Source organism: Rissa tridactyla, chromosome 6 (genome assembly GCF_028500815.1).
Source record: "Rissa tridactyla isolate bRisTri1 chromosome 6, bRisTri1.patW.cur.20221130, whole genome shotgun sequence".
NCBI classification, from domain to species: Eukaryota; Metazoa; Chordata; class Aves; order Charadriiformes; family Laridae; genus Rissa; species Rissa tridactyla.
The window spans coordinates 45,677,320-45,689,181 of NC_071471.1; positions in this window are offsets into that span (position 1 = coordinate 45,677,320).

Genomic DNA, 11,862 nt, shown 5'->3' on the forward strand with positions numbered 1-11,862 from the left:
TTTCAATAATGCAAGGTATAAAGTCAATCAGGAAAATGCTTTTTTAATAGTCATCTTTTTAGCAGAGAAGTCTTACGTTGTAATCCAGATAAATCCCTGTCGCTCCTTGCTCTGTATCAGCTCATAGAAAGTTATCTTTCCCCCTTAACACCAGCTTACAGTCTAAACAGAGCTGAGGAAGAGAGGCACACAAGCTTCTGGACACAATAAGAAAGGGAAGCCAATCTCTAGGGTTCCTGCCGAGATGCATCCTTTCATCCTTACTGCGTGTCCAAAGCAGATATAAAGGCTAAAGGTATTGCAGTGTATTCAATATATAGTATAGTCTGTATTTATAAATAATACGTATACTCAAGTATACTTATAAAATATGCTTAATCATTGTGGTCTATGATCCCTCCATGAAAGCTGCTGTTATAAAGTTGCAAAAAACTTCATCTGAGTATAGGTTGTAGCAACTAACATCTCTGTCATGTCTAGCTGAGCTCGAACCTCTCTGTACATGATCTGTGTTAGTAAACTAGTGTTTGTAGTTGAGGGAAAACTGCGCAGACCTCAGTATAAAATGTACTCAACCTTTAATGTTCACTACAGTTCTAAACTGCGACATTCACAACTGTCAAATAAGTCCTAACAAAAAAGAATGAATCATTATGGCAGATTTTGAAGAAAATTACTCTATAAATCCTTCAAATCCCAGTCTGCTACAGAAAAGCAGTAACAGCCAGAAAATAATTAAAAAAAAAGTAAAAAGGGGGGGGAGGGTAGAGCAAGCAGGAGATTATAGTGCATTTGTTCTTTGGTGCCACCCTGAGAAAGGCTCCTGAGAATAATCTGTATTTATCACAATGGCCAGACTCAATTAAACTTCAGTGTATATGCCTTGGGGTCCTGAGAGCAGGTAGATTGCTTTCATGGAGAAATCAGTTCTGCAGGGAAATCGGATCAATAAAGCCCTCAAAACGTGCCACGGTTTCTTGCTAATTTTCCATTGCTTACCACTCAATAGATGAGCATTAGCCAGCCTGACTTTCCTTGATCAAGCACATAGTTAACTCCCCCTAACAGAAGTAATCTGCTATGCCGCACCAGACGTGCTTTCCTCTAGGGAATCAGAAAGAGCCGGCATTCCAGGCATCACTTCTCCACTCAGAATTGAATTTGTGTTCAGACTTCAGATAAAGCAAGAAATGAAAACATTACTTCTAAATAAAGAAAAGCATGAATCTCATTCGTACCCTCTTTCATGGAAAAGCATTAAAATTAATTCGCACCACCATGCTAATGCTTCACATTCGTTTTCAAAAAGCACTGTTCAGTATTAATAACAGATGCTCCATTCAACTAAGCCTTCACATATCCTGTCATTTGTTTTGGCTCTCAAGCTTGCTGCTCTTAATGGATTCTTTTTCCACGTAATGCACATCATCCTAGATGCTGTATCATTGCAACAGACGGAGGCGCCTCCCCCTTCTTCCTCACCTCTACATGCATTTTTTCTGATGTGCCTTTCCCAACCAATTACCATAGAGTGTTAAAAATGATGCGCACACACAAACAAATCTTACTTGAACACCAATATATTGTACCTGCAGGTGAACAGTGAGTTAAAGTAAGTGTGGTTTCTTAAAGACATTAGAACAGGACACACAAGAATTGCATTTAGTTCCCAACTCTGTCAGGATTCACTTACAACCACAGGTAAATTCATAGTCCTTCAGCTACAGCTTTCTTATCTTTAAAATAAGAACAATTACATTGTCCATACGGTTATTGTATTTTGAGGCTTAGTGTGTTCTGTATTTGCTGATATCCAATATTTAATACCTCAGAATACAGTTTGATAGGGGTGTCTCAACATTTGAGGGAAGAATAAGAAGAAAAGCAGAAACGAATCCTCGCAAGTCAGCCTGTTTCTTTTTTTAATTCATATGTATTTATAGAAAAAACTAACAGTTTTCATTCGTTCATTTCCAGAAATTAAACGGGATACAAACTCTTCGATACAATTAGACAGGAGGAATCAAAGAGTGAGGAACAGTTCCCTTCATGAAAAGTTTAGAGCCATGGTTGAAGGCAGGATCATCTCACTTGCTCCTTTTCACTGACAAGATCTATGATACATCGCTATATAAATCTCATGCGCTCTTTGCAAGTAGTTATATAGATATTCTTTGATTTTGTATCTATGTAATTATATAAAAAACACAATCAAAATGCGGCAGCAATACGTGTCTTGGCAGCCTACATGAGATGACCTTTTAAAGGAATATCCTTTTGTAAAATCAAAATGCCATTCTGCTTCATAAGACAAATTTTAAAGGCAAAAGAGTGAATCAGTATTGAGTTAATATAAAAATAAAAACATATATATAAAATGTTCTGATATATACACACACACGTATATACTCACACACACACGGGATATATACACATACAGAGAAAAATATGTGTCCACAGTCCAGAGCAGGGCTTCCCATTCACCAGGTAATATCACTGTGAAATTTGATTATTGCCATCTTAAAATAAGTTGGTAAAAGTACAGATAGGATGCTCAAGAAAAGGAAATTTGTCCATCATCTGAAGTTACAGTCAGTGCAACAATACGATGAGTGTTCTACATGCATATCCTTTCCCTTGTTGATTCCTTTGACTAAAACTGTTCCAGGAAGGCGGCATGCTATCCTCATGTTATGGTGCAATCATCAATAAGCTGACAGTTTTGTAGTGTATATACATTTATACATACAGGTGCTCAACAGAAATTACTCTGGCACCATCCTTGTAGGATTCCAGTTCAACATATGCACAAGGCATATGCTTATTTTAAATCCTATACTTGAAGTTAAACATGGGTTTGTGTGCTTCATCTAAGCAGTTTAAATAACTACCAGAGGGAAATATGAATTTTGCTTGATCCTGATCTGGCCTGGATTTTTACAGGTTCTGTGCACAGCCAATCACATACTGTGACCTCTGTTACCCCCTTAAAAATTGGGTATGAGATTTGAAATTATAATTTAAATAAAAAAACCCACACCTGTCACTAGCAAGGGCACACCGCAGCGAGGCAGGGGCAAGTGGAACCAACATGAGTATCACCAGCAATTGTATGCCATTTTCTGTGCATTTCACAGTCTCTGAGCTAAAGGCGCCTGGAAAAGACAGGGTTTAAGATTTTCATAGTTACCTTTAGTTAGTCATCACTAACCATTGACATTTTCTATCGTATAATGGGGAATGTCTTAAGGAGGAGCAGCATCAAAACACACAAATACACATCGCTTTAACTCAATCCAATTTCTAGGGCACTCGGAGCCCCACAGTCCTGAGAAACTCCCCCACCATTCTGCCGCTCTCTGAGGTAGGTGAGACAAAGTTTAAGAGACACAGCGCACTAATAAAGACAGAGGTCTGGGAGTGCCAAGTTTCCTGTTCCTGCAAGCGCTGGCATTGCTCCTGGAACAGAGGGGAAGAACAGTCTGTTAAAGTACTATTGTCCACAATAGCTCAAACATCTGCAGGAATAATGAGGGGATTTACTCTTTCCCCTTTCTTTTCTTCCACTTCTTGGCCACTTTCAACTACAAGCACTTGTGATGTTTGTGTATATGCCACACTGCAATATTGATTTAAATCTGACAGCAGAAAGCCCCACTTATTTATTTAGTTTTAGCTCATAACGCTAAGTTTCCGTAACAGCTTTTCAAAGCATTATACTGAGAACTCATAGAAAATAGAACATTTAAAGACCTTTTTAAAATAAAGAAAAAGCCAACCTATTTGATCCCAAGGAGTAAAAAAAGCACCTGCATAAGATTTTATTACATGTAACTGGCCATTTTTCACCGTTGAAACTAAAGCTTTGGATAAGACTACAGAATATAAAACCTAAGTCATGTTTCCAAAGTGGTTTAAGATGATCCAGAGTCAAGCCAAATATGTGAATATATCTAACACCAATTTCCATTATAGGGTTTGTTATATGTAATTGAAAACACTAAACCAAAGTATTTTCTGTAGTTGTATAGCTAATATGTTACACTAGAAAGATGTCTTAAACCACTATTTTTAAGACACATGTAGGATTTCATCAAGAAACAAACAGGATTCATCTTTTGTGAATAATTATGTATGCTGAAACAACTCCTAGAGAGCCCCACCTCTCCCCCAAAATTATTTTTTTGAAGCATTGCAAGTGTGGAAGTAAATAAATATCGTGGAACTCTTAACTTAAATAATTCTGAACTGATGCATCATCTGAAGCAAGATATAAGTATAATCCAGTTTGTTACCAAATCGCATGCTAGCTCATGTTCTGAGTATCCTGGTTGTAGTGAAGTATATTTGGTCTCTTCTGAAGGTAGAGCTACATCTCCATTTCTTAGCCATTAACACTAAAACTAGTATTTAAGAGTTGGAACAACTTGGCATGGGAAAAGGTGAGTTAGTCCTCATACGGGACTAATTTAAATAGATCACAAACATATCTACCTAAAAAAATATGCTCAAACACACATTATAAGCTTAATGAAGAAATAGCAGGATGAAATTCTGTAACACTGACTTCTACAGCAGATTACACCACAATGATCCCTGCTGTCCTAAAAAAAAAAAAAACCAAACAAAAAAAACCACACAAAACCCCACAAAACCAAAACCCCACAACCCAAAAAAACAAACCACACCACACCATAAAACCAAGATACAAACAAAATAAAAATACTACCAAAGCCACACACACCACACCTGACTCATTTTCCCATTCTGTAGTTCTATTTAACAGTTCAGTTGGCTTAGGAGGGGGAGTGAGCATCTTCCTTATTATGATAAATCAAGTTTTCATCTCGGAGAACTTTTAAAACACATTATCTGCAGCATTCAGACATGAAAAGAAAAGTGTCTAGCACACATGCCCTGACTGTATTAGATGCGCTTTCCAAGCTTAGATATAAGAGTTCAGTTCCCCTCTCATTTCTCAGGTCAGAAAGGGCTAACAGTACTTCAAAAGATAGCGCATAAGCTCAGCTGGATAAGTTCTTTCACTGTGGGGGGAATTATGGTCCCAAAGGAAGCTCCTTTCTTCTATTAAAAGGAGAATTTTTGGCTGCTGAGGGAGGCAGAGCTGTGGGAGAAGATTTTTAATGAACTCAAGCAGAAATTGCGTGAATTAACAGCTGCGTCACTGGACCAGGAGTCAGGAGAGATGCGCTCTATTCCTGGCTTTGTGACCTCAGGCAGATCAGTTTTACTTAATAATTACTGAACTACAAGTAATTGTTAGCCAAAAAGATCTCATAATGCAATACTCACACAGTACTGTGTGCCATTTTACATTGCTTTCAGTTTAGTAGCAAATGACACAGATGTCTCAGCCCTTCTGAAAAGATAAAGTGGAAAGAGAAGACAAAACTCAGGACCTGGTTCTCTGGGTACCATAAGTGTGCACAGTGAGAAGCAAAAAGCGCACAGGCAGACAGCAAGTGAGAGAGAAATCCAAGAAGCAGGATTGCCCTAGCCATACTAACCAAGTAAGGAGTAGCATCCAGTTCATTGTATTTCCAGGCATTTACCCTTTCACTGGGATATGAAGCCTTCTTCAACCTGGTGCTGTTACAGTGGCCTTGTGGTTGATGCCCGAGGTTGTTTGCTTTCTGTTTAATCCTTTACAAAGAATAATGACAAGCAACAACTACCACCTCCTTCTGTTTAGCGTTTTCAGAAGACCTGAGGTGGCTCTTACATCCTTTTTAAGATCAAATCAAAGCAACATAAAGTATCCAGTAGTCAGTCTGCAAAAGAGACTGGAATAGTGACTTTTTTAAAAAATAAAAAAATAAAAGTTACCTAGAAATCATCAACCATTTTAACACCCTAAGTCCAACAAATAAAGCCACAGAATTGTCTGGGACTTTGCTGATCACAATGTCAAGCATATTTAAGGAAACTAGTGAAGTATAACAAATTGTACATGCAACAGGTCATTTCTTGCCTTCTGAAAGCAACATGGATGGCTTAAAGTTTGGAAGGGGGGGAGGATTATTAATCCTCTGTAATACTCTCTTATTACAAGACTACCAATCACTTTGCTGTGTGTTATAAAACAGAGACTAGATTCCCAAAGCCAAACAAAATTTACAAAGACATACTGCATCCTCTTCCCTTCTGGTTTTGCAGAGTCTTTGCCCAGCTGGTATTAACCCAGACAACCTGTCTTTTTGCATTAGCCTTGAGCTGCCTCAAAAGTCTCAGCGTACCCTGGGTAAGAGACTTCTGTTCTCATCCTGCACCTTAACCACTGAAGTTTCTAGTTCTAATGTCAATATTTTCTCTAGGTCAGGTCAATATTTGATATGTTGGCTTTCTTCATAAATGAAATTAATACTGCAATAAGAAAAAGCCCTCTGAGTTTTATCAGTTTTGAAACATAAGGTCAAAGAGGAAATCTCAGGTGTCTTTTGAAAATGGAAGGAAAATATCCCAGCTGTGAACTTTAGACAATTACTATAATTTTTAGTATTTATAGTTAATTTTTAGTATCTGCAATTACAATTCAATGATATAATTATGATATTAATATTCAAGAATATAATTGCATAATTCAATATTAATATACAATAATATAATTACAATGTTAGTACCTATAATTACAATTCAAAAATTATTGTATCTAATATTTTTCTGAAAGCTGCCTCTAAGTATTAGGATATATTAACCTCATTCGCTGCAAATGGAAAAAAAAAAAAGGGCAAAAGAAACCTATGAACAGGTTCCTACTGTGCTGCATCAGAAAACCAGGTTGTACAGAGTAAGGAACATAGATATTTGCAATAACCTCTGTCCTGGAGAATGCAGTTGAATAGAATTTTCTCTTTCCTATCGGTCTGCAAGTTGTCATACTGGTGTATGACATACAACGTTTGCTCTCTCTTTCCCCCTTCTACATATATTTATGGGACTAAAGAACACAATAATCAAAAAGTTTATTACAGCATAAATTTTCATCAGAAGAATTACCCAATGCCAGCATCCCCTGTTGTAGCTGACACCCAACTGAATTAGCAGGTGTTTACCACAGTTCACCAGCGTGAACTCCACCAGTTCGCCATAGTGAAAATAAAAAGGCAAAACAAAACAAAAACCCCACACAACATTTTTCAGCTACAACTTTGCTATGCAGAAAAAGGTGAAATGTCCTGTCATGAGATAACAGAGGCATACACCCTGTCCCCAGTGGATGAGCTAGGACTCAGAGAGCACAACTCAAAGCTGGATGTCTCAGCACTGTGACAGCACACACACAGTACAAACCTGATTTCCTTCCCTTCAATAAGGCACTGCTCTATTATGTTGCTTGACAAAGAGTAGCTTGTTCAATGCAATGACAATTAGTTTAAGTTTTTCTGGGTAGGAGCTTAAACCAGTGTTTGATAGCGACCCCTAAAATTCAAGCTGGGTCATTGTTGTTGTCCTGACAGGAGATTAGAGGTTTGGTACAGTAGCAAGCGAAACAGTGCCACTTACTGTGTGCGCACGCAGTGACCAACCAGCCTACTGCTCCCACTTGTAGGGTAGCAGGGGAACAGATATTTTGGACTTCAGCTACCAATTCAAGACAAAGTCGAAAAATTGAAATATATTAACAAGATTTCCCCCTTTCTTAACACAGAAGGGAGAAAGGGACTTAACTGAGGCAGCACACTTTCCTTGTCATAGCACTCCTCTTCTCTGCCCTCAGATCACAGTTTAAGAAAGCAGCCTGGGATTACAGTAAGACTGTAGCAATTACTTCACTGCTGCTCTGAAAAATATGGACCCTTTGCCTCTTGTGGCCCTTCTGTGCTTCCAACAGAAGAGACTTCCTAACAGAAGACCTAACTTCTTCATTTCTTTTATTTGATGAAATACTGCTAAGGGTAAACACCTTTAACAGAAACTATGTATTATCACCAGCATGACTGAATATCATAGACAATGCCCAATACTGTGTCCTGTAATGAGCCACGGATTTTAGTTGTATCACATGTATTTGTGGTAACATTTGTAATGGAAATAATTTAGGAAGATAAAGAGGATTTAAAACAGTTTCCACAAAAACCTAGCAAAACAACAATCAGTAATAAACCAGCTGCAATCCAGCTCTGGAGCTCTTAAGGAACGTGTAAAACTGATTGAGGCTTTCAGCTTGTTACACAGAAACAGTCTTCCCAGGCAAGCACAGCAGGCGCTTACCCAGAGCTTTGCTCAAAGGCCAGAGAGCAGAACGGGAGTTCACTGAAGCCTGGGACATATGGAAACAAACTGCTTCAATGTCCAAATTAAATGGCTGCAATAGAGACAATGAGGTTAAAACAACGCTTTTTAACAGAAGTCAGTTAAAAGAAATCTTTTAGCAAACTTATATTGCCCAGGTAAATACAAAAAGATGATCTTTAAAACAGGGATAGCATGTAGCATGACTGGGCTCAGCAATGTCAACCCGCTCAGCCAAAACCCATCCCTAAAGTCAGAGCCATTTCTCAAACTATTTGACAAAAACACCTCTCTTCCACTCTGCTGAGCAGGCAGCTCATGCTGGAGTTCCTGACCCAATTTCATCCACGCTTCTCAACCCGCTCTGGAGCTGTTTGGCTGCACACCCTGGTCACAGCGAGACAAATATACATACATACACACGCATACTTCTTGTCAAGCAGGATGTGCGGCTTCATAAGTACTACACCATCTCCTGCCAAATAGGGATGAACCTCAACAAAATGCCAGATGAGTTTACTGGTCCAAAGACCATAAATGTAGCCATTACAATTAAACCTTAAACTTTTTCTGAAGGAGAGGCTCAGGCTGATGGTGCAAGTCTCCAGGCCAGCCATCACTCTGCAAATGCCATTTCCCAAGAGGCAACGGATGAGCGTACGCTGGCCTGTTTCCACCTCAGATTTATTACACTCTAGGGAGAATAAATATTAATATCTAAGAAAAAACCCAATGTAAACTCATTACAAATGCATGGTTTATGAACTTATTTTTAGAAGTTGGTCAAAGATTCAGGGTTTTTTTTTTTTTCTTAGTTAAGTTTTTTTTTGTTTTTTCACCACAAACATGCCAGTGATTTGACTAACAGGAAATCAGAGAAGACAGTATAAGTTAGTTAAAAAAGCACTTCCTTCTTCCTGAAGTAAAAGCTTTAGTAAGGCAAAGTATTTCTTGAATATTGCGAAAAAAACCAAAACCCTAACAGTAGTAGTATATAGCAAGACAAGAGTTACTTTTGCCTGCTATTTACTAGTTACGATATTTATTCCAGGTTTTCATGGACTAGGCACACAGCTGAAGGTGCAACATGGGTACCGATGGAGGAATAGACATAAGCCACAGTTTTTGCCTTACTACCTTACATGCAACATCAGGTGTTGTTCCTTACTCAACACTCAGGCAAGAGGCACCAGCCACCCTGTGCTGCTGCTCAGGGATCACCAAAGGTTTGGTGTGGAGAAGGGAGCCTCAACCAGAGAAAGAGGAGGAGGACCTGCAGAGCTGAGGTCTGTCTTCCTGCTTTCCCAGCTCGAAGTCTGGTGCCAAGACACCTCCTCACGTTTCCCATCTCTGAGCAGTTACTGCTCCTGCAGCCATATTTCTAGATTTTCCTCCTAACAAGAATCCCTTTGCCATCCATTTACCTAAGGCAAACACAGAGACTTCTGCACCAGAAATTGCCTCAGAGCTGCGTTATACTTGTAAAACAAACCTGGGGGGGGGGGGGGGGGAGGGGGAAGGAAATAAACCTCTGACGACAAACAACTTGGCCTCCTCAGAAATACTCATCCTTAGCTCTTACAATGTATTTTTCACACTGTATTATACCAAACCAACAGGCTTAGAAAGATAGGAGAGAGGGACATTCTGTTTGTAAAATTCATTTTATCCAGCGCGCAGCATTTTCTACAGTTGCAGCACCATATTCTGCAGGAAGAAATGCAGTATAAGTATCCTTAACCTCCAAGGAAGCTTAGGTTAAAGAGCCCTCTACTGAAACCTGTGTTTTCTCACAAGTTTACTGCACTTCAGAACTTTCCTTTCTCCTCTGTATGAATCAGAACAGTTGCATTGATTATTCAAGCCATAACATCATAACTTCCCTCCATAGCTAATACTGTCAAACAGTCAAATCCTGGATTCACTGGTTTTATTTAAAATGCTTTCCCCTTCTGCTGACAGTAACAGTGCTCACTAAGCCTGAACTCTTAACCACCCAATACAATCAGAAAATAGTCTTCAAGGTCTACACTTAGTTAACTACGCTTACAAATTTGCACGCGCTTAGGTGTTCTTCAGGCAGAGAAGATGATGCAGATCTTGCTCCAAAAATTTTACAGCACATATGATTCCAACCACTTTACTTAGGGAAAAAGAGAAAAAATAAGTTACAGAGTAGAGGAGTGTGAATCGTTCCAAATTTTACAGATTATCAATTAAAATCCTTTTCAGTACAAAACTCAATGCAAAATAAGAACAGAATTGAAAAAGTAAATTGCATGCAAACTTTCCACTGATGGTAACTGAAGAATAAAACACACAGTTATCTGACAGAGAGAAGGTTAAGAGGACAAAAGAATGAATTGGGTAGACATGAAAAATTGAAGGAAAGACAAATTCGGAACTGATGTCAGGCCACACATTTTAATTGCGGAACTGCATGCCAGACATTGACAGAGCCAGGGTCATTCAGAGAACGATCAAAGGGCACTTGGGGGACATTGGGCACTGGGGTGCAGCAACTTTCTACAGAAAATATCACTAGTCTTTACTTACTTGCACTATTGCTATGTTATTTGAAATAGCTAGCATGAACTGTGGTACTCCTTTAGGAGAAAAAAAACAAACCCACAGAAAGGAAGAAAATAGTTCTACCACTGAGTTTGTCAATCATAACCAAGAAAAACTACAGACATTCAAAACAAACTGCCCCTTCGGAGCTGAGGTCACCTTGTCAATATCAATCTTCTCATTTTGATGCACATTAAGAGCTATTGGAGTGTCCCCTTTTATCCTATGACTGTGAATTGACCTTACTGACTACTGAATACAATATGGTCATTTAAGGATGTGGTAATTATTGGTAACCGCACTAACTAAGTTACTAGCGCACAGGGCATCATTGCTCTGGCTTGTATTGCCACCTGGCCTTTATTTTAAGAGACTTATTTCATATGCCTTGGCCCAAACTATATTAACATCAGTCACTTATTTACAGTTATTTTCCATTGGACTCCCATGACAATTTACACTTAAAAGGAGCATTTTTTCACCTGGGGGAAAAAAAAAAAGGAAAAAAAAAAAAGCTGTTGCTTTACAAGTTTTAATTAGGCCTATAAAAGCTAGTACTGCAAACACAAATACCTTCCAACATTGTCATAGCAGCTTCCAAGTCTTCCAGCCTTATCATAGTACCATTCTGCATTCTCCATCTTAAACATTATGTCAAGACACTGATGGAAAAAACGCTGCACTAGTACTACCTTGATATTTGTAAAGGAGAATAGTTTACTGGAGAGAAAGGCACAATGTTACTGAGAGCATGCAATACCATGATGCAATGTGCTTGCTAAACCTCAGCCCTTTAACAAAAGCACTGAGATCACCTGCATGCAGGGTAGCACCAGTTTAATGACCTTAATTTAATTAAAATAATACGTGTAGGACCCACTTATCCATTCAAAGTGCGGAAAGAAATGAACAGTATTCTATTAAATAACAATTTAAGATATGATCCATGCACAAAACTATGAGTTTAGTAAGACGGACTTAAAATGTGATTAAAAACCCAAAACAACTCCACGTGTTGCTTTGTATGAACTTCTTGAT